This window comes from Cryptomeria japonica, chromosome 9 (genome assembly GCF_030272615.1).
Source record: "Cryptomeria japonica chromosome 9, Sugi_1.0, whole genome shotgun sequence".
NCBI lineage: Eukaryota > Viridiplantae > Streptophyta > Pinopsida > Cupressales > Cupressaceae > Cryptomeria > Cryptomeria japonica.
Window position 1 is genome coordinate 208,583,602 of NC_081413.1, and position 24,779 is coordinate 208,608,380.

A 24,779-nucleotide genomic window follows, 5' to 3' on the forward strand; every position below is an offset into this window, starting at 1 on the left:
GGAATGTAAATTGGGAAAGCAAGTTAGAACTTTTAAGAGCATACATGATAAATCTAATGATGTTCTTGATTTGATTCATACTGACTTAAGTGGTCTAGCAAGGACTAGAAGCTTTCAAGGTGATAGGTATTTCATGCTAATCATTAATGATTATTCTAAAATGATGTGGGCGACTTTTCTAAGGGAGAAGTCTAAAGCTTTTGAGAAATTCAAGATCTTTAAAGAAAAGGTAGAAGCATAAACTAGATTGAAAATCAAATGTCTAAGATCAGATCAAGACAGTGAGTTCACTTCTCATGAATTTAACAGTTATTGTGAGACAAATAGAATTAGGAGGTAGTTATCTACACCTCAAACTCCTCAGTAGAATGGAGTAGTGGAAAGGAAGAATAGAACCATTTTGGATGCAACAAGATCCATGATGATGGAAGCCAAATTGACTCACATCTACTAGAGAGAAGCAGTTAGTACAATAGTCTACACATTCAATAGAGTTCACATCAAAGGTGAAACCGATAAGACCCCTTATGAATTATGGTTTGGAAATACACCTACTATTAAATATCTCAAAATTTTTGGAAGTAAATGTTATATCCAAAAGGATGATTCAATTGGGAATTTTGATCCTAGATGTGATGAAGGAATATTTCTTAGATATTCAATTCAAAGCAAAGTATATAGATGTTATAACAAATGATTGCAGAAAATCATGGAGAGTGCTAATGTGAAAGTGGATGAGCAATACAAAAATCAATCTATATCATATGACAGGGAACCAATAGTGGAAATGATAATAACTAAACCGACAATGCCTCAATCGGTACAGGAAATTGAGACAGTTACTCCAGTACAATCAAAAAATTCAACTGTGACTGATGATTAGAACAATGAACCTGAAGTTCAGAAGACACCAAGGTATGTAAGAATAAATCATTCTAAAGATCAAATCATTGGAGATAGGAACAAGGGAGTTATGAAAAGAAGAAGACTAGCAAATGAAGAGGTATGTCTTATTTCTCAAATTGAACTGACATCTGTTATTGAAGCTTGTAAAGATGAACATTGGTTAAAAGCTATGGAAGATGAATTAGATCAGATAGAGAAAAATGAGACTTGGACTTTAGTTCCCCGACCTAAAAATAAGAATGTTATTGGAACTAAATGGGTTTTGAGAAATAAACTGAATGAGGATGGTCAAGTTGTAAGAATCAAAGCTAGATTGGTTTGTAAAGGATATTCTCAAAGGGAAGGAATTGATTATGGTGAGAAATTTTCACTTGTACCTAGAATTGAAGCTGTTAGACTATTTCTTGCCTATGCAGCTTATAAGAAATATAAGGTCTATCAAATGGATGTTAAATGTGCATTCTTGAATTGTGAGCTTGAGGAAGAAGTATACATTGAACAACCTGATGGATTTTCACTGACATATGATAAAGATATGGTTTACATATTGAGGAAAGCTTTATATAGATTGAAACAAGCTCCTAGAGCTTGGTATGCAAGGTTGGATAAATATCTTTTGAAGCTTGGTTTTACTAAAGGTAGTGCTGATAGTAATTTATATTATAAGATCACTGATCATGCTATTCTGATTATTGAAGTATTTGTTGATGATATCATTTTTGGAGGAGAAGGTAAATTGTGCATGGAATTATCTAATCATATGAAGAATGAATTTGAAATGTCCATGATTGGTGAGATGAGATTTTTCTTAGGTTTGCAGATTACTCAAACTAACAAAGGCATATTTATCTGTCAAACTAAGTATCTAAGGGAATTGTTGAATAAGTTTGGTATGGATAATTCTAAACCGGTAAGTACTCCTATGGTGACAAGTGAGAAATTATCTATCAAAGATGCATCTACACCAGTAAATTTGACAAGGTATAAGTCAATGATTGGTGGCTTGTTATATCTAACTCAGACTAGGCTAGATATTATGAATGTAGTGAGTATTGTTTCAAGATATCAAAGTAATCCTAAAGAAAATCATGAATGTGCAGTAAAGAGGATATTCTGGTATTTGCAAGGAACAATAGAATATGACTTATGGTATTCTAGAGATGATGACTTCACTTTATGTGCATATACTAATTTAGATTGGGCAGGAAATACTAATGACAGGAAGAGCACTTCTGGTGGAGCTTTCTTTCTTGGAAAGAAACTAGTTTCATGGATCAACAAAAAAAAATCATGCATTTATTTATCTATTGTAGAAGCTAAGTATGTTGTAGCAACAACTAATTGCACTCAAGTCTTGTGGATGAAGCAAATGTTGAAGGATATGAAGGTAAATTGTAGTGAACTGGTAGTTATCTATTGTGATAACTCTGCAGCCATTGACATGTCTAAGAATCCATTATTTCACTCTAAGACTAAGAACATATCAATAAAGTATAACTTTCTGAAGGACAAGGTGGAAGAAAAAGAAGTCAAATTGGTTTATGTGAACACTAAAGAGAAGATTATAAATATATTCACTAAACCATTGTCTAAGGAATCATTTGAGTATTTGAGAGACATGTTAGGGGTTTCTGCCCCTCCGACAGAGACTTGATTGATGTAGTTAGGCATCAGTCTGACATACATTATCAGAGATACTATTCATTCTGGCACTAATGAGTGGTGCTACTACACAGGGAGAGTAGTCAACTTTGAGATTCAAAGGCTTATATCATTGCTTTGATATTTTTATCAGATTTCTAGCATTGATGTCAAAGGGGGAGTGATAGTGATGTGAAAAATAAATTCAAAACTTTACAAAGACATTATTCACAGGGGGAGAGTTATTGATATTCAGGAGATTGTTGGTTGTCTTCCCAAGGGGGGGACTTGTTTGCCATTTCTTGGTAATTAGATATTTTTCACATCTAGTGTTTCCATCAATGCCAAAGGGGGATATTGTTGGCATTATGGATGAATTTATTATGTTTTGCAATTATGTTTTGTCATTGATGTCAACACTAGCTATTATGGTTGGTTACTGATAGAAAGGTTTTGGTTATCAGTAGAAGATCTAGTGTTACCGGTAGAAGGAACTATTTGTTGGACACTTCTAGCATGTTTGGATCAAGGGAGTATGTTTGATTTTATGTGTTACTGTTAGGATTCCCAAAGATACTGAGAGGGGGGATGAATTAGTATCTGATTGATAATAATGTTTTCTTAACTTATAACATGAAAAGCATATTAAAACTGTGTACCGGTAAACCAGAAATAGTGCAACAAATAAGAATAACAACCACAACATGAAAAGCACACCATAACACAATATTTTAACAAGGAAACCCGATGTGGGAAAAGCCTTGGTTGGATTTTTGACCCACAATATTCACTTACTAGCCAATAAGAGAATATTACTCCTTACAATAGGGGCCTACACATGCAGGAAGGCCAAGTGCCTAGAGCTCACTGCTTAGTTACAAAGGAAGTCACACTAACTTACAAAAATGGATTATACAAATCCAATGTCTTGTACTACTTCAGATTAGCATCTTCTATGCCAGATTCAGTACCGATTTAAGCTTTTACTACATACATAAACCCTTAACCACTAATTCACATATTAGGTCTGCTACCTTCTATTCATATTTCACATCATATCATATCCTAAATGATATACAATGATCTCATACATATATGAATCATATTACAATCCACCATGTTAGCTTACAAAATATTTTACAATTAATTACAAAATATATTTATACAAAATTGTTGTCGGCCAGGGTGCTGATATTCTTCCTTTTCGGTGCCATTGTTCTGTATGCCGGTGTAGAGTCTGTCGATGTTGGTGCCTATGTCTGCCTACCGGTATCATATGATTGTAAGGTACATTTTCCAACAATCTCCTTCAATCACCTACAATTTCTCATTAGAGTGTGCATTTTCCAACAATCTCCCTCTTTGGCATTGATGGCAACACTCATGAGAAAAATAAAGAAGTGTACAAAAAGATATCCAAAAAGAATCTGCCAAAATTTGTCATACCAAAATGTGTACCCAAAAATGTATGGTCCCCCTGAACTAATGATGTCCTATTCTGATCATTTTTCTCATCTCACTACTCCCCCTTTGACATCAATGGCAAAGGTTGTCATTCGCTGTCAGTAGAGTCCTGCCTAGATTCTTGTAACTGGTGGGTTACAATCTGGAATATATCTATCAAAATTAGTTTTAAGCTGTCGCTAAATCTTGTGCTTTCCTTTAATGCCTCTTGGGTCATCTAAACTGTACTGGTGAGTATGTGCATTTTCTCTTCTGGTGTCTTAAGTCTGGGAACTAGAACCTCAAAAATTTCTTTTCTCAAAGAAATGAGGTAGTCTAGTTTTAGACCAAGTTTACATTTCAAGCTCTTTGCCTTATCCTTAACTTTCTCTTTGTCCTTCTCTGACTTCTCAATTTTCTCTTCTAGATCTCCAATTTTCTTTTCTATCTCCAAAAATGAATCGGATGTACCTATCAAATTGTTAGCAACATTGTTTATTTCAGTTTGAGTTTTGCTAATCTCTGAATCTATATCTCGTGTCAAGATGTCTATTTTGCAAGTATTCCTGTACATTTTCTTAAAATCCAAAATTGTTTTTCCTAGAGCCAGTAATAAGGTGTCCATTTTCTCCTTGTTCTTCTTTACAATTTCCTCAAAGAATTTCTCTTTTTCCTTAATCAATCTCTCTTTAAATGTGTCCTCATTTATTTGATCTACTGTCAAAATGTTGCCGGTGATGAACTTAGACAATGTGTCTAGTTGACCTAAAGAGTCTTTATTATCCACTATGCATTTAGGTACTACTAGTTTAAGAATAGGGATTGTATCATCTATAGCCTTATAGGCTTGTGCATTGCACTCTGTGATCTTCTTTATTGAATCCAATAAGACCTCTGTCACATTTGTAGGTCAAAATTCTGCTATGGAAGTACCAGATGTCTATCCAATTATTCTTACAATATCCATACTGCCGGTTGTAGTAATCACCTTGCTTGATTCGACCTTTGGTAGGTCAGTCTGTGTTTGCATTTCTACAAACAAAGGTTTGGGCTTTTCAATTTTGGCTGGTGGCACTATTTTTGTCTGAACTTGTGTCTCAACCTACTTCTATTCTGGTTTTTCAATCTATATCTCAGAAGGTTTTTTTGAGCTCTCAACAGCCAGTTTCTCAATCTATGTCTCTGTATGCACTTCCGGTTTCTCTGTTTGTACCTTTGCACTAGCTATTGTCGGTTCTCCTGATTGTTTTTCAGTTTTATCTACCAGTTTCTCTAATGGTTTACCAGTGGTGTCCTCTGCCATTTGCTCTGTTTGAGTAGGTTTTTCTGTGTTTATTTTTATTGTATCATTAACCTTAACCTCAACATCTGCAACCACCGACTCAGTAGTCACTTCTTCCTTCTTATCCTTAGTGGTTTCTCTGTCAACCACAACATTTACTTCTTGAGTATCTATATTTATAGTGTACAAAATTTCAGATTCAGGATTAGTATCTTCAAGTGGAGTCTCCATACTCTCAGTGGCTGGTTGACTATTTGTAGTATCTACTAGTGGAGTATCTGAAGGAGGTGGGAGCACATTATCAGTTATTTTTAGGCTTGGAGGTCCACCTACCTTACCTTTCCCTATATCCCTATCCTTTTGATATACTCCGATAGTTTTGGGTCTCAGTAACTCTTCATGTTTCTCTTTTTCTATAAAGAATATATCCCATGCATCTATTGTTTCCTCAGAGACTTCATTCACTCTACCTGCCATCAGTGCTACATGCCGGTGAGCAGTTGAAAATACTGTCCGCTTAGCTTCACTGATTAGCTTGTCTATCTCATTAGGTGAGTTTACAGGATGCACTACAAGTAGTTTTTCAATTTTTATTTTCTTATCCAGCTCAACAATAGCTACCCTTCTAGCTTCTAGTCTTCTATACAGATCATTTGGTATTTCATCAACAATTTCCATCAAAAATTTCTTGTATATATCCAAGTGTAAGATTACATTGTTCTCTATGCTTTCCTTGTCATCAGCAGATAGAGTGTTATATATTTTGTTGATGTTTTTCAACTTATCATCCTCTGTTATTTCACTCAAGAGTTTATCCAGTGGAGAAATATCTTATTTTACCTTCTTTTTCTTAGGAGTCAACTTTTTTGCTGGAGGCCTCACTGCCTGTTGCTTTTGCCTTGTTTTCCTAGGTGTAGGTGAGGGTACCAGTGAGGGTTTTCTTTTCCTTTCTACCCTTTTAAATACTGCTAGCATATCACTCTCAGAGGAGGTTCCAACCAGTGAAAGATGAGCTTTCGGTTGAATTCCTTCCAACTTACTTTCTTTTATACCAATTTGTTTCAAAACATCTTCCTTAATTGCCTTTGCCTGTCGGGTTCCTTTCCTTACTGTTTCTTCAACTTTCTTAACCCTTTTTCTAGACTGAATTCCACTTTCTATTGTTTCAACATTTCCAAAGACTTTCTCAGTGGGTTCCTTTGGTGCTTCAAGGAGGGCTTTTGCATAAGTTTCAATAATGTTATCATTTGTCTCATAGCCCATTTCAGTTAGCCAGATAGTTCTAGGGACAACTGCCTCCATCCAGATTTCATCTTTCTTGATTACAAAACAAATTTCTTTCTGATATTTGTCCATAATAGCTTGTGACAGTCTTATCCTTGTCTTCATTCGAGCTTTTAGTGCTTGAAAATGTTCATTTAAGTTTTTCTCTCTGTCTTCTCCTATGTTGTTCAATAGATCCAATAGTTGCTTTCCTACCGATATATCAAAGCCAAAATCTCTTCTACCAGTACTGCATACTTGTTTAGTGATATACAACATTAGACAAACAAGAAAATTTCCAAATCGAAAGGTTCCTTTCTTATCTCCTTTAATATTCTTTAGATTGTCTATCAATTCATCTTTGAGCCATTCACACACATCTATTCTAGCATTATCATTGACCATGTCATATGCACTTTTAATACATAGGCTAGAATCTAAGTTCAACCTATTTGCATGTGTAGCCTTGTAGCCTAAAATCATACTAATGAATCTGACATTGATGTCCTTTACATCATTTACCCTTAGATACCTTTTGTCAAAAGTTGCATCGGTTAAATCCATCACTGTGTCATTTGAGACTCTTTTGGTTCTGTCAGGTCTGCTACTGGTGGAAGGTAACCCTATTACTGCTTTAACGGCTTCTTTGGTGATTTTATGGATTGAAACCAACCAAAAGAATTCACCATGAACTCTTCTTAGCACAATTCTTATAATATCCTCAGGAAAATCAAGAATGCTAAGAATATCCACAAAGCCTAGGGTTTCTCCTATCTTGTGTTCTAGCTTGACATTACCATCTTCATCACAAATCACAGTGCTATACATGTTTTTGATCTCATCATCACCTAATTCCTCTATATGGCAATGTATGTATATCCTAGGGTCTTCAACATATACTACTCCCTTAGGAATTTGAGAAATTGCACCTATGTTATCCTCTTTCTTCACAATTTCGGTAACTAGCTTGAATACAGGTCAAGGGTGCTTAATGACCTCAATCATGGTAGGGTTTGCAATAAATTTAGGAGTTGATGAAGAAGCCATAATTATAATTATCTCAATCTTCCTTAAAGATGAGTGCTTCACTTCTTCGCTAAGGATGCCTTTGCTCAGGAATTTTTGTGCTCGAAGATTTGAATGCTCAGTGAATGAAAAAGGAGCCAAAACACTTGCTTTATAATGTTATTTTCTCCAACTACCACATTTAATGCTTGCCGGTTAAGTCACAACTTAACTCATTAGCCAGTATAGAAGTAATTTCAAATTCTTACCATCAACCGAGGGTATAATAGCATGTTTTTCAATTTGTTGCTAAACCCCCGAAGGATTTTCCTTTAGTTAGATGAGGAGTCTCCTGTCGGTGGAGTATTACTATGTTCTACTGGTGGAGGGTTATCCCCATTAACATTTTGATCTAACTTTCTGATCCATTGTTTTGAGAATTCTTTCTTTACCTCTTCAACCTTTTCTTTACTTTTCAGGCTAGGACCTTTGTTATTTGCCGGTGGGGACTTGCTTCTATAAAATTTTGCAATATGTCCGATCTTTTTACAAGCATAACAAGTCACATTGTTTTTCTTAATAGCTTTCCCATATCCTATGCCGGTATGTGTTCTGCATTGATTAGATAGATATCCAGATCTTCCACAAACATAACATCTTACATTCATTTTACAATTTTCTAAGTTATGACCAACTTTGTTGCATTTAGAACATTGACTGGTGGGTGTATTAGTGTTCTGATAATTTCTAGATCTACACTGATTTTATCTATGGCCATACTTGTTACAGTTAAAGCATTTCCCATTGTATTTGTAAGCATTAGGTTGTCTTATCAGTTTACTATGATCATGATTGTCTGCAGTACTGGAGCTTTCACCAGTTTCAAAGCCAAGGCCATTTGTATCACCATTAGGTTTTTGATTCTTCAACATGTCAACAAGTTCTTTTGAACTTTTCTTTAATTTCTCTTTGTGTTGATTTGCAACAGTCAGTTCATTCTCCAAGATTCCTTTTTGTCTCATGAGTTTAGTTCTGTCATTTTGTGTGTGCATCAAATATGTCTTTAACATATCATTTTCATGACTGAGTCTTTTGTTTTCATTTCCTGCATCATTTAGTCTTCTAGTCAAGTCATCTTCATTCTTCTTTCTATCTTCAATTTCTTTACAAAATCTCATAGTCATATCTTGCATCTCATTCTTCATTGTACAGTTATCTTGTCTCAGTTGGTTCACCAGATCATTAAAAGTTTCCTTTTCATCTTCCTCTTTCTGCATCTTCTCACAAAGTTCTCTTGTTTTATTCCTTGCTATAGTGTAATTTTCTTGAAGTCCTTGAATAATATCCTGAGCAGCCTTCAGATCTTCCTCAAGTTTTATATTCTTTACTTTTTCTATATCATAGTCTGAAAGAGCTATTTCCAATTGTTTTCTCAAGTTTTCCATCTCTACCGGTGACAAGATCTTCCTCAAGCTGTTAGGCTTTTGAAAATAGAGGACCAGGCTCTGATACCAATTGTTAGGATTCCCAAAGATGCTGAGAGGGGGGGGGGGTGAATCAGTATTTGACCGGTAATAATGTTTTCTTAACTTATAACATGAAAAACATAGTAAAACTGTGTACCGGTAAACCAAAAATAGTGCAACAAATAAGAATAAAAACCACAACATGAAAAGCACACCATAACACAATATTTTAATGAGGAAACCCGATGTGGGAAAAACCTTGGTGGGATTTGTGATGCACAATATTCACTTACTGGCCAATAAGAGAATATTATTGCTTACAATAGGGGCCTACACATGCAGGAAGGCCAAGTTCCTAGAGCTCATTGCTTTGTTACAAAGGAAGTCACACTGACTTACAAAAATGGATTATACAAATCCAATGTCTTGTACTACTTCAAATTAGCATCTACTATGCCAGATTTAGTACCAGTTTAAGCTCTGCTACATACATAGACCCTTAACCACTAATTCACATATTAGGTCTGCTACCTTCTATTCATATTTTGCATCATATCATATCCTAAATGATCTACAATGATCTCATACATATATGAGTCATATTACAATCCTCCATGTCAGCTTACAAAAGATTTTACAATTAATTACAAAATACATTTATACAAAATTATTGTCGGCTAGGGTGCCAGTATTCTTCCTTTTCGGTGTCGGTGTTTTGTATGCTAGTGTAGAGTCTATTGTTGTCGATGCCTGTGTTTGCCTGCTAGTATCATATGATTGTAAGGTTTCCATCAATGACAATACCTTAAATCACCTACAATTTCTCATTGGAATGTGCATTTGCAGACAGTTGCATGTTCTTGGAGTATGTTTTGGTCAGTTGGTATTGACTTGGTGATCGATGCTACCATACACTCTTGTAAGCCCTTACTAACATGGGTTTAAGGTTTTACTAGCAGAGATTTTATTGAGAATCTTGGACATGATGCATAAGTGGTGTTGGTGCCCCTTCTAGATAGATTTCAGGATGGTGAAGATGTTCTTTGATCATTCCTCAATTGATTGAAGACATTGCTTTGTCATGGTGGACCCAGATTAGGTCTGGTACCTATCTAGGTTATGGACTAATGTCATGTTAACATGTTCTCTATACATTGTTGAGATGATTCATGGATTGTTTATTATTGTTTTGGTCTGAAGCCGACATGGCATATCATTGTAATATGGTTGTGTGTAATGATGTTATTATAATATCTTTTAGGTGGCCGGCCTAATTGGTTTAGGCTTTAGGGTTGGAATAAATTGATGTAAGATCTCATTGTAGATCATAGTATGGGAATGGAAATTTAATATCATATGCAAAGGTGTTTTGGTTGATCATTGAGGATCAAAATGGGTTTAAAGAGGAGGTCAAAGGCTGCTAGTATTGAGCTTAAGCGGGACTGTAATCAAGCATGGTAGATGCTATCTCTATCAGTTCATTATTTTGTATTGTTATCCAATTATCTCGAGGTGGTTATAACCTCTCCGTAGTCAATGAGACTCTTTTGTAATGAGCAGTATGCTCTAGGCAGTATGCCTTCTTGCATGTGTAGGACCCTTAGTGTATCTCATACATTCTGCAGAAGTATCATCTGACTGTGGGTAGGCTTCCCACCGTGGTTTTTCCCTTTCTGGGTTTTCCACGTACAAATCACAGTGTTATGTGGTATGGTTGCATTGTGTTGATTATCTGTTTTATTGTTAAGTTGTACTGTTTACTGGTATCTGTTTCTACTGGTATCTATTTCTGCTATTCTGATACTTAATGTTTATATGCTCCAGTTAAAGAGTGGTTTGATTGATATAATTTGTTAACAAACTATTCACTCCCCCCTCTCAGTTGTTCACCGGTTATCCTAACACATCAAACCCTAGCTAGAATAATAAAATATCTCCATATAATATTCTTTATGACATAATTAAACATAATTAATCAATACACAACTCAGCATACCATATACTCACATATAGTGATGACATGATGAAATGGTGGTTCACGCAAAGACTCACAACAACACTAGCGACTAAAACAGACCTAGAGTGTGAGTAGGGAACTAACGACATCTCAAATCACATATTTTCCATTGGGAAGAGGCACACTCACACTTGTTAAGCCAGGGGATCTCACACCCAATTGCCCGAGAGGAATGAATGCATTAGTACCTGCAACCACAAAATAATACACGTGCATACATACATATATACATATGATAACTCAATGATGAATGATAAGTACCAAACTGATACTAAGAGGGGGGAGAATTAGTACAGTCAAAAACACTTTCCTAAAACTAGTTAGATAGCAAACACTGCAAATTACTAGCAAATAGTAACACCGGTTTGAAATAGAGTACAACCAGTAATGCTAAGAATGATTGTGACAAGCATTAACTGGTTAATCACTTAGCTTTCCACATAACTTAATACTAAACTTTCATTTCACCCTTACGCATGAAGAGGTAATCTATCATCAAAAATATAATAACAACTACTTCAGCATGATTTACCTTCAGACCCAAATCACTTAAACCATCACATGAAAAACACCACACATGACAAATAGATTTTTCACGTGGAAACCCAACTGGGAAAAACCACGGTGGGGATGAATACCCACAAGCTATTTTTGAACTCTTTAGAAGTTCGCTCTGTTAGGAGCCTAGTCTAGTTAAAGACTATTACAACAAGTTCTATTAGGAACCGATCCTGCTAGGGATCACCCGGTTAAGGGATGGCTAAATACCTAGTTAAGGGTTAAACCCTGTTAAAGGTTACCTTGTCAAAGGATTTCATGAACTTAATGGCTTTGAGTCGCCCTGTTAAAGGATTTATAGTAAGCTGATTAAAGCTACCATGTTAAAGGATTTTCCAACTATTGAAGTGGTTAGAGATCAACAAGTATTACAATGACCTGGTAGTAGCACTCAATGCCAATGCATATCTGCTTTGATTTCTTCCTTCTGCACACACACTATGTAGGTATCACTCCTCCTATCTGGTCTGGCAAGAATCATGTATCTCTACTCTTAGATACACACACAACATTTGCCAACAACCTCAACATGAAACATAACATCGACCTTATAGAACACAGATAGGTTGGCAACATAAACCCTAAACCCTAAACACTTAGGTTAAGCAATTGATTGGTTCAATCCTGACCATTGAGCACTTTGCATTTGAATACATTGGCCTTGAATAGATCTCAAGACATTCTCCATCGTTCATTCTTCATTGCTTCATGGAGGCAATAACCCATCATGCATTCTCCATCGTTTGTAAAGACTTCGCACAATCCTGAGGTAGATAGGATCAATCTCCTTCATGCAAGATCCTTCACATGAATGAGACAGATGTGGCAACATGATCTGATCTCCATTACAATGCTAACTCATCACATAATGTCATCAGTTGAATCACACAGGCTTGGAACACTTCAATCGGAAACTCTGAAGCTAAGACTACCAACCGGTAGTCCTACCACATTCCATTTACTAGCTCTCATTGATATACTGGTTCCAATTCACAACATCATACCGATTCACTTGGACAAGCATACCGCTTCACTTATTTCACATATATCGGTTTACACCACCATACTGATTCTCTTTGCTAGTTGCTTAACTTCAATATACCGGTTCACTTCTCAGCATATTGACATCAATGACAACATACAATATCATCATGTCATCATACTCTTGCACAAATGCCAACAACATATACATAGAAGACAAGTGGAGGAATTTTGCAATGGCACGTCCTGGTCGCAATGAGTGACGTGACATTGATTCCCCCATGCAGACAATCACATAGTAAACATACTGTAAACACATAGCATATGCAACATCACATCATGGGTAAATCAGACTAAGGTTAGGATACCAATTACACAATAAAGAAAAATAATTAAAATCTATCAAAGTACATGTTAAATTGAAATGCTAACATTATCCATCTATGCATAAACTTCAACACAAATACACATAGAAATCAATCATCATCATATTAACATCTAAATCACATAATGTCATAACTAAAATGAGCATACTCACTATTATCAGGAAACATAAAATCAAGCAATGTATGTCTACAATCATCAATAAAATACACATGGAAAACCAGAATAACCTCCATGCATCATGTATGTCTAATCATATCTATCATACCCATCATTCAAAATAAAGATTTGATCAAGTCGACTAAAATGGAATGGGAGTCGGCTCAAGTGTGAACTCTACACCATCATCTGTGCAACCAACAGATAGTATGAGTCCTCATAATGTCTAACTTCCTAATCAAAATCTTGAACATCCTTCAATGGCCTTAGTGAATCTATTGCGAGTATCGCATCAACCAGGTCAAGTAGGGACATTAAATCCTCCCACCTTGGGTTTGACTTACTCCCAAAAATTACAAAGGTTAAGATACATCAAGTGTTACTTGATCCAAACACTCCTCTATGCATAAATAATAATTAATTTTACTTTAACATACTTGCCAATAGTCCATCCGTTCTACTTAATATTGGCTTCGACAACTATGTATTAAATAGTCATTTCCTGATCGAATGTGAGGTTTCAATATCAGAGTTCCCCATTCTTTCTTTATTCATCCAGTGCAAATGTATTCCTCAAGAGACATCAAGTAATAATTATTCTACTAGCTATTAGGTAGTACTGAATTGCTAAGATATTACCATGGTAACATCCTTTAACCACATTTGCAAAGGTCAAAACTCTTAATTTCTATCAACCGAGCAGGCATAATTGAGATAGTCTGTACTATTAAGAATATCGATACTCCTTTAACATCTATGTGTATACTCATGAGTAGACAATTAGGCCTTTGCACTATACTTCCTTCCTAAGATGTTCCAAAATCACTAAAGATTCCATGACATGGGTCCAAGCGAGAGATAAATTTCTCAAAAGTGTACCTCTTTAGGCCAATTTTTAGTCAATTCCACTTAGAACATCTAAAATTAGGTGACCTATTTCTTCAGAACCACGAAACTTTCATCATGTAGACCGCAAATTTTTCCCCACCATGCTTCCACTACGGTACTCATTTTGATCATCCTTATCTATTAACCACAGAAAAGTAATCACACAAGTTCAGGAAACGTAAGATTAAATCATCTGGTTTACTTGACTATTTTATCATCGTAGGACCATTCAATCCCAAGAACTTCTATCCTTGTTACAATCAAGGATTTACCAACATATTTACTCCACCATCGTATTTCATCTATTCACTAAACATCCCCGCTACTCAACAATTTTATGAATTCCATGTAGCTCTTTGTGTTGTTCTCCCTTGCACATACTATCAGAGGTCCAAAGGGGACATGATAGAAACAACACTTAACACATAACAAACTCACAATGTAACCACATTCAGGATAGGTAACCATAGAAAGGAAAAGACAAGCAAAAGAAAAAAAAGTCCATAATTCGAAATCATGATAGGAAGAAAAATTGTCAGCAAAATCGAATCAAGAATGTGTTGTGGCAAGAGCCACTAAAAATAATGATAGTTCTGATACTTAATTTTAAGTACAGATGCCAAGCTAATAAGATGAGAGGGGGGGTGAATCATACAAACTTAATCTTCCATAAAAATAACAGATTCAACCTCGGGAACATATACTTCAGTAATATAACCAAAACTGCTAAACATGCAAACTCAAAAGCATATAAACATCATAATACTCATAACACCAGATTTAACGTGGAAACCCAAATAGGGAAAAACCACTGTGGGATTTCGGACCCACTAAGAAATATACTCTTCTAGAGTATGCTCGGTTAAAAATGAATCCTGTTAAAGATTACAAACACATTGCTAGATGTGACCCGGTTAAGGGATTTCCCTCAGATCTGTTAGGATCTTCACCTTGTTAGAAGTGACCTTGTTAAAGGATTTCAAACACTCAATTAGAATGTCACCTTGCTAGAGGGTTTTACAAATAAGACTATTAAGTCCACTCGGTTAAGAGATTTTCTGTCACTTTACAAAATAACAGTAATAAAAATCTATCTGCAACTTCACATCTAAAATGCTAAAGAAGATTCTTAATTGCTCAATACAATAGGACTAATCTTGTCCATCTATTGGGCTCTATACTCTATTATCCAAATAGGTCTTCAAGATTCTATGCTCGGTAATCACTATGTAGCATCCCTATGCATACACTTGCCCACATACATTGTTTATCAATAGTTCCTTATTTATAAACAATTCACCAACTGCTTAATCTCCTTGATCACATTTTCCATGATCAATCATAGCCATCAGATCTTCAAACTTTGACCAAGTTCAATGTATCCTTTGATCTGAAAATGTTTTACCCTGCCTTGGAACTTGCATACATTTCTTGGAACTTGTGCTAGGGTATTGCGGTTCAATCTGAGCTGTAGATCTTCCTGCCAATTTTCCTTTGCCATAGATTCTTTAACAAACTTCATTCATGGCATACTAATCATTTAATCATAGCAAGCTCATCAGCTTCCTTCATTAAATAATGCTTTTATTCATTCAATGCATTCTGTTATTACTTGGTTGCAACTCGGTAAATACTAAACTTCACTCGGTAGACATTCTTCCTTCATTAACCGATAGTGATAACCTTAGGGTTTACCGACTAGGTTCCTTAGGGTTTACCAACTAGGTTCTTTGCTTGATAACATAGTATAGTATTAACCTTACAATCAATAACATATGTAGGATCTCAAAATAATCTAAACATCATGATCTCATCATTGTCTAACTCAGTAATAGTTGCTCATTGAATAACTTATTCCTCCCCTTATTCATCACATTCTTTCTTTGTCTTTTACCGACATCTTTATACTCATCAAATCATACTTCTTAAGATATGGCAACATCATACTAAATTAGAAAATCAATTTCTTGATATCAATGACAAAATAATAATATTAAGATAGTAAACATCCTTAATCAGTTATATCCATAATCATCAACAACCTTCTCAATATCCTTATGCCATCAATCTCTCCTTGTCTATTATAATGCCAACAATCTCCCCCTTTGGCATTGATGGCAAAACCAATTGATTTGACCTAATTGATTTGGATTGTTGTGAGATTCTGAAATGCTGAAATGCTCTCCCCCTGTCATCAGTCTTCTCCCCCATACATTAGTCTTCTCCTCTTTTCTATAGTCTTCTCCCCCTTTGACAACAATGCCAAAAAGTAAAGAACTAAAACATAATTTCTTCCTGTATGAAGTGATTTCCTACTATTATGTGTCAACTTAGTCTCGGTTAGAGAATTTGTCTTCAATTCCTATTCCTTGTATTTGTTTCCTACACACCTTTAGAAAACATCCTAAAGTGTGTAAATCAACAACAACTCCTAAAAGATATTCTGTAGAGTCATTGAATTGATGCTTTCACCGAACTCAGTCAGTGAGTAGAAGATAGGGGTAGGACCCTTAACTTACTTCTGAGATACTCAAAAGTATCCCTTGGTAGTGGCTTGGTGAAGATATCTGCTATTTGTTCCTTTGTGCTAACATACTCCAACACCACTTTCTTCTCTTGAGCTTCTTCTCTAAGATAATGATATTTGATAGAGATGTACTTTGTCTTAGAGTGCATAACAAGATTATTTGAAATGTTAATGGCACTAGTATTGTCACAGAATATAGTTACTGGCTAGGTAACTTTCTCATTTATACCTTCCAATGGTTGTTTGATCCATGCTATGTTGGTACAATTCAATGTTGCAGCAACGTATTCAGCTTCTGTTGTTGACTGTGAAACACATCCTTGTTTCTTGCTAAGCCAACTCACTAGTCTTTCTCCTAAAAAGAAAGCTCCTCCACTTATGCTTTTCTTGTCATCAATGTTGCCTGCCCAATCAACATCAGTATAAACTTTTAAATCAAAGTCATTTCCTTTTTGATATACTAAGCCATAATCCTCAGTGCCTTTCAAGTATCTGAAAATTCTCTTGATTGCTGTCATGTGTGTTTCCTTAGGATCTGCAGAGAATCTTGCAACTATACCTACTGCATGTGCTATGTATAGCCTACTATGAACAACATATTGCAACTTTCCAATCATGGATCGGTAAAGTGTCTCATCAACAGATGCAGATTCATCATTCTTTGATAGTTTATAGTTGATAGTCATAGGAGTACTTACTGGTTTTGAATCCTCCATTCCAAATTTCTTCAAGATTTCCTTTATGTACTTGGATTGAGTAATGAAAATCTCATTTTTCATTTGCAGTATCTATAAACCTATAAAATACTTTATCTCACCGATTAATGACATCTCAAATTCTTTTCTCATTTCATTTCCAAAGTTATTGCATAGAGAGTCATTTCCACAAAAGATAATATCATCAAAAAATATGGTTGAGATTAGTATTCCATTTTCATCATTCTTCATGTACATATTGTTGTTTTCACTTGTTCTTATAAAACCAATCTTGATTAAATAAGAGTGCAATCTTTCATACCATGCTCTAGGTGCTTGTTTCAAACCATATAAAGCTTTGTTCAATTTACATACCTGATCTTTATTCTTGTCTTCAACAAATCCTTCAAGTTGTTCAATAAAAACTTCTTCTTCTAATATACCATTCAGAAATGCAGATTTGACATCCATTTGATATACCTTGAAATTCTTGTAAGTAGCATATGCCAACAATCTTCTTACTCCTTCAAGTCTTTTCATGGGTGCAAAAGTCTCACCATAATCGATTCCTTCTTCTTGGGCATAACCTTTGCAAACTAGTCTTGCTTTATTTTGAATGACCTCACCTTTTTCATTCAACTTGTTTCTAAAAATCCACTTTGTACTGATTACATTCTTGTCCTTCGGTCTTGGGACCAGTGTCCATGTGTCATTCTTCTTGATTTGATCAATCTCTTCTATCATAGCATTTATCCAATGTTCATTGTTAAATGCCTCTTTCATTGTTCTTGGTTCAAATTCAGATATCAGACATGTGTTCTGTCTCAGTTTGTTCCTTGTCATTACTGGATCATCCTTATCTCCTATAATCTAACTTGATGCATGATGTCTTCTAACATACTTGGATAACACAGGCTCGGTAGGCTCTATATGATCTTCTTCATCACTCGGTAATTGGATATCTTCTTCATTTCCTTCTGCAGTTTTCTTGGTAGGACTTGTCGGTTGAACATAGACAAATTCATCATAATCTTCTAGCTCTTTGGAATTTCCTTCATCATTTCTTTCTGTAAATTCATCAATTTTCACATTTGTACTTTCTACTATTTTGTTAGATGATTTGATTAGACATTTAAATGCTTTACTTCTAGAAGAATAACCGAGAAATGTTCCTTCTTCACTTTTCTGATCAAACTTGCCATTTCTATCATCCTTGTGTACATAGCATCTACTTGCAAAGATTTTAAAATAACTCACATTAGGTTTCTTGTCATACCAGATTTCATATGGTGTCTTCAAAGTTCCTTTCTTCAGTTATACTCGGTTTAGGGTGTAAACTGCTATGCTTATTGCTTCTCTCCAAAATTTTTGTGGCACTTTGTTTTCAATCATCAGGGTTTTGGCACAATCCACAATAGATTTGTTTCTTCTCTTTGCAATTCGATTTTGTTGTGGAGTTCTCGGTGCAGAGACTTGTCTTTTTATACCATGATCATTGCAAAATAAGTTGAACTCATTAGATGTGAACTCTCCTCCTCTATCTGATCTAAGACATTTCAGTTGTCTTCCTGTTTCATTTTCAACTCTTGCCTTGTACCATTTAAACATTTGAAAAGCTTCTGATTTTTGTTTTAAAAACATGAGTGGCATCATCCTTGAATAATCATCCACAAATAATATGAAATATTTATCACCATAATAACTTTGAACTTTCATAGGACCACAAAGATCAGTGTGCACAAGGTCTAAAATTCTCTTAGAGGTGTAGGACTTAATTGTAAAGCTTGATCTTGTCATTTTACCCATCTGGCATCCTCGACACATAGCATTCTCAAGTTTTTCAAGACTCGGTAGACCTCTTACTTGGTGCTTCTTGCTTTATTTTGATCAAATTGTCAAAATTTACATGACAAAACCTTTTATGCCATAACCAGGTATCATCTATCTTTGCATACAGACATTTATTCTGAGTTGAGTCAAGGTGAAATGTGTTACCTTTTGTTTGTGTCCTAATAGTAGCTAACTTTCCATTCTTGTCATGAACTTTGACAATTCCTTTCTGAAATTCTATTCGGTATCCTATATTGTTTAGCTATGCTACACTCAACAAATTGCATTTGAAACCTTCAACCCAATAAACATCATTGAATCTTGCATTGTCAAGAAGTGTTATGGATCCTTTACCTTTTACCAAACATGGTGCATCATTACCAAATCTTACATAGCCTCCATCATAGTCTTCTAACATAAAAAACTTGTGTTTATCACTTGTCATGTGATGTGAGCATCCACTATCTATGATCCAAGAATCTTTAGTATTTATGTGAGATATTAGGGCTTTTCTTCATACCTTTCTTCATCTGATCCATCTTTGATAGTAACATAAAATACTTCCTTTGTATCAGTTTCATCTGATTTATCATCACTGGATTCCTCATCGGCTATTAAGCATGACTTTCTATCTCTTCTTCTGAAGTCTCAGTGTCCTCTGTAATGATTATCTTTCTGTCTATCATCTCATTAATCTCTCTTTTCAGTAGAATCTTTGTCAGGACAGTTAGAAGCCATATGTCCTATCTTATCACAATTGAAACATTTCGAAGGTAGCTTTCCTTTATACTTACCTTTGCATCTCGGTAACCTTCTGGCTAATAGTGCTTCAAGCTCTTCTTGCTTTCTGATTTCCTCATACAGTTTGTGTACTTCCTCCATGTTCTTAAGAAACCTTTCACTTGCTCCACTGTGATCCCCTTTAGTGTACTTACTCATTCTATCATTGTAATCATCAGATTCACCAATATGAAAAGAACTAAATGCAGATTCAACTTTATTTACCGATGACCCACTGTTATCAAAGTTACTTAACTCAAATGCATGTAGCTTACCAATAGTATCATCTAAATAAACTGGCATATTAGGTACAAACCTCAATTCATTGATTGTAGAGACTTGGATTGCATAACTCGGTAGAAGGGTTCTTAACAACTTACTTGTTATATCCTTTTCTTCAATAGTTCCACCTGCTCCTTTGATTTGATTGACAATCTCCTTTAGTCTTGTACTATACTGGGTTATGTTCTCACCTTCATTCATCCTCATAGATTCAAGTTGTCCTCTTAAACTATCCACTTTTTCTCTTTGAACATGTTTATCTCCACCATACACAGATATGAGCTTGTCCCACATTGCCTTTGCATCATTGCAGCCTTCTAGATCATTAAACTCTGAATTGGTCAATGTAGGTGTTATTTCAATCATTGCTTGAATATGTTCTTGCTTTCCCTTTATCTCTTCCGTTGTCAATGGATAGGTGCTCGGTGTGATGAAATAATTCTCCAGATAATATACAGCATATTCTCCAACTCCTGATAGTTGTAGCTTCATCCTTTTCTGCCATGTAGAGAAACTTGACTTGTTCAGCTTCAGTGCATCCCTCTTATACATTTTTGGATCTTTGCCTCAAGTACCTTTAAACTTTTTCTTCTGGAGTCCAAAGCTCTGATACCAATTGATAGTTCTGATACTTAATGTTAAGTACAAATGCCAAGATAATAAGATGAGAGGGGGGGGGGTGAATCATACAAACTTAATCTTCCATAAAAACAATAGATTCAACCTCGGTAACATATACTTCAGTAATATAACCAAAACTGCTAAACATGCAAACTCAAAAGCATATAAACCTCATAACACTCATAACACCAGATTTAATGTGGAAACCCAAATAGGGAAAAACCACTATGGGATTTCGGACCCACTAAGAAATATACTCTTCTAGAGTATGCTCAGTTAAAAGCAAATCCTGTTAAAGATTACAAACACATTGCTAGATGTGAACCGGTTAAGGGATTTCCCGTAGATCTGTTAGGATCTTCACCTTGTTAGAAGTGACCTTGTTAAAGGATTTCAAACACTCAATCAAAATGTCACCTTGCTAGAGGGTTTTACAAATAAGATTGTTAAGTCCACTCGGTTAAGAAATTTTCTATCACTTTACAAAATAACAGTAATAAAAATCTATCTGCAACTTCACATCTAAAATGCTAAAGCAGATTCTTATTTGTTCAATACAATAGGACTAATCTTGTCCATCTGCTGGGGTCTATACTCTGTTATTCAAACAGGTCTTCCAAATTTTGTGCTCGGTAATCACTATGTAGCATCCCTGTGCATACACTTGCTTGCATGCATTGTTTATCAATAGTTCCTTATGTATAAACAATTTGCCAACCGATTAATCTCCTTGATCACATTTCCCATGATCAATCATAGCCATCAGATCTTCAAACTTTGACCAGGTTCAATGTATCCTTCGATCTAAAAATGTTTTACCCTGCCTTGGAACTTGTGCTAGGGTATTGCGGTTCAATCTGAGCTATAGATCTTCCTGCCAATTTTCCTTTGCCATAGATTCTTTAACAAACTTCATTCACAACATACCAATCATTTAATCATAGCCAGCTCATCAGCTTCCTTCATTAAATAATGATTTTATTCATTCAATGCATTTTGTTATTACTCGGTTGCAACTCGGTAAATACTAAACTTCACTCGGTGGACATTCTGCCTTCATTAACCGATAGCAATGACCTTAGGGTTTACCGACTAGGTTCTTTTCTTAGTAACATAGTATAGTATTAACCTTACAATCAATAACATATGTAGGATCTTAAAATAATCTAAACATCATGATCTCATCATTGTCTAACTCGGTAATAGTTGCCCATTGAATAACTTATTCCTCCCCTTATTCATCACATTCTTTTTGTGTCTTTTACCGACATCTTTATACTCATCAAACCATACTTCTTAAGATATGGCAACATCATACTGAATTAGAAAATCAATTTCTTGACATCAATGACAAAATAATAATATTAAGACAGTAAACATCCTTAATCAGTTATATCCATAATCATCAACAACCTTCTCAATATCCTTATGCCAACAATCTCTCCTTGTTAGTTATAATGCCAACAAATAACTCAAGTAAAAGAAATAAAATAAATAAAAATTGTTGACCCAGCCCAAGTAAGATTAATCTGAAACCACATTACCCACAATAACGAGAGATTCAAAATCAAATAAATAATGTATTCATTCCACATCATGAGGTGACTACTATTAGTCACACCAGAGGGAGTAACCCCTACATGACACCCAAGGGTACAATAGCCTTGAATGAGTAGAGAGTGCATGCCTTGCGACTATGATCTTTTCTTAGCTCCCATATTCTCCTATTTTCCTTTAATGTAATGCATCCCTTCTTAAAATATCCACATGGGAGTCATGAAAAGAAATATATTTATAAGAAAAAGGTTGGAGTGATCAACATATCTTGGTCCACACAAGAGACACACTCACATCAATGTTGTTGCTTCCACATATCCCATATACCATTAGACCATATTTGTAATGTCACTATATAAACATAATTTTTGAGGTCTTTCATGATCACTTAAGGAGATAACATTCTTACACCATTATGCTCTACACACAACTACAACATATAGGCAATTAAGTTTCCTTCATAACGTCATTAAGTACTTAATTCCAACACACACTTAAACTATTAGTAGGTCTTCTCCTTTAGTGAAGATTAGGTTATCATCTTCTAATCATATCCATACTCATTATTAACAAGTATTGTTCATTCAAAGCCAGGCCGACGGTATGGTTTGTTTGCTTAGAAGGTGGCATTGATAAATTCATGGAGAGCATGAAAGGAAACGATGAGAGACTATCAAAGAAATTTGTGGCCTCCTGGGAGGAAAGAAGGGTCACCATGGGTGGTATCTCATTTAGAGTCAATGAGAATATCCATAGAGGGTAAGAAATGGAAGAAACAAAGCCGCATTTCAGACACCACCAGTTTGAACCAATTTTTCCATGATGGGGAGAATCCTATGAAGAGGGTTGGTTGTTGGCAAATTCACACTCCAATGAGAAATTGTATGTGATTGAAGGTATTGTCATTGATGGCAACCTTGCAATCCTATGATACCAGCAGGTACCGGCACTGGAAGACTCAACACTGACATACAAATCACCGACACCAAAAAGATTGATCACCAGCACCATGGCTGACAGGAATTTTGTTTAAATATATTTTGTATTTAATTGTAAAATCTTTTGTAAGACGACTTGGTAGATTGTAACATGACTCATATATGTATGAGATCATTGTAGATCATTTAGAAGGATAAGAAGATAGAAGGATTAATGCAGACCTAATATGTGAATTGTAAGGCAGATATAGGATAAGGGTTTGTGTATGTAGCAGAGCTTAAACCAGTACTAAATCTAGCATAGTAGATGTTGATCTAAAGCAGTACAAGAAATTGGATTAGTATAATCCATTTTGTAAGTCAGTGTGACTTCTTTTTGTAATTGAGCAGTGAGCTCTAGGCACTTGGCCTTCCTGCATGTGGAGGCCCCTATTGTAAATAGAAATATTCTCTTATTGGCCAATAAGCAAATATTGTGGGTCACAAATCTCACTAAGGTTTTTCCCACATCAAGTTTCCTCATTAAAAATACTTTTTTATGGTGTGTCTCTTATGTTGTGGTTATTTCTCCTATTTACTACATTATTTTTGGTTTACCAGTACACAGTTTTGATATGCTTTTCATGCTATAAGTTAAGAAATTTATTATACCAGTCAGATACTAATTCACCCCCCCCTCTCAGTATCTTTGGGAATCCTAACAATTGGTATCAGAGCTTGGTCCTCTACTTTCAAAAGCCTAACAACTTGAGGAAGATCTTGACACTGATAAAGATGGAAAACTTGAGAAAGCAATTGGAAACAACTTGTTCAGACTATGATGCAGAAAAAGTGAAGAATATCAAACTTGAGGATGATCCGGAGGCTACACAGTATATTATTCGAGGACTTCAAGAAAATTTCACTATAGCAAGGAATAAGAGAAGAGAAATTTGTGAAAAGATGCAGAATAATGAAGATGAAAAAGAAATTCTTAATGATCTGGTATACAAACTGAGACAAGAGAACAGTACAATGAAGAATGAGATGCAAGATATGACTATGAGATTTTGTAAAGAAACTAAAAATCAGAAGAAGAATGAAGAGAACTTGGTTAGAAGACTAAATGATGCTGGAAATGAAAACACAAGACTTAGTCATGAAAATGATATGTTAAAGAGAGATTTGATGCATACACAAAATGACAAAACTCAACTCATGAGACAAAAAGGAATCTTGGAGAGTGAACTGGCTACTGCAAATCAACATAAGGAAAATTTCAAGAAAAGTTCAGAAGAACTTGATGACATGCTGAAGAATCAGAAACCAAATGGTGATGCAAATGGCCTTGGATGTGAAGTTGGTGAAAGCTTCGGTACTGCAAAGAATCATGATCATAGTAAACCGATAAGACAACCTAATGCTTACAAATTTAATGGAAAATGATTTAACTATAACAAGTATGGTCATAGAGAAAATTAGTGTAGATCTAAAAATTATCAGAACACTAATACACCCACCGGTCAATGTTCTAAATGCAGCAAAGTTGGTCATAATTCAAAAAATTGTAGAATGAA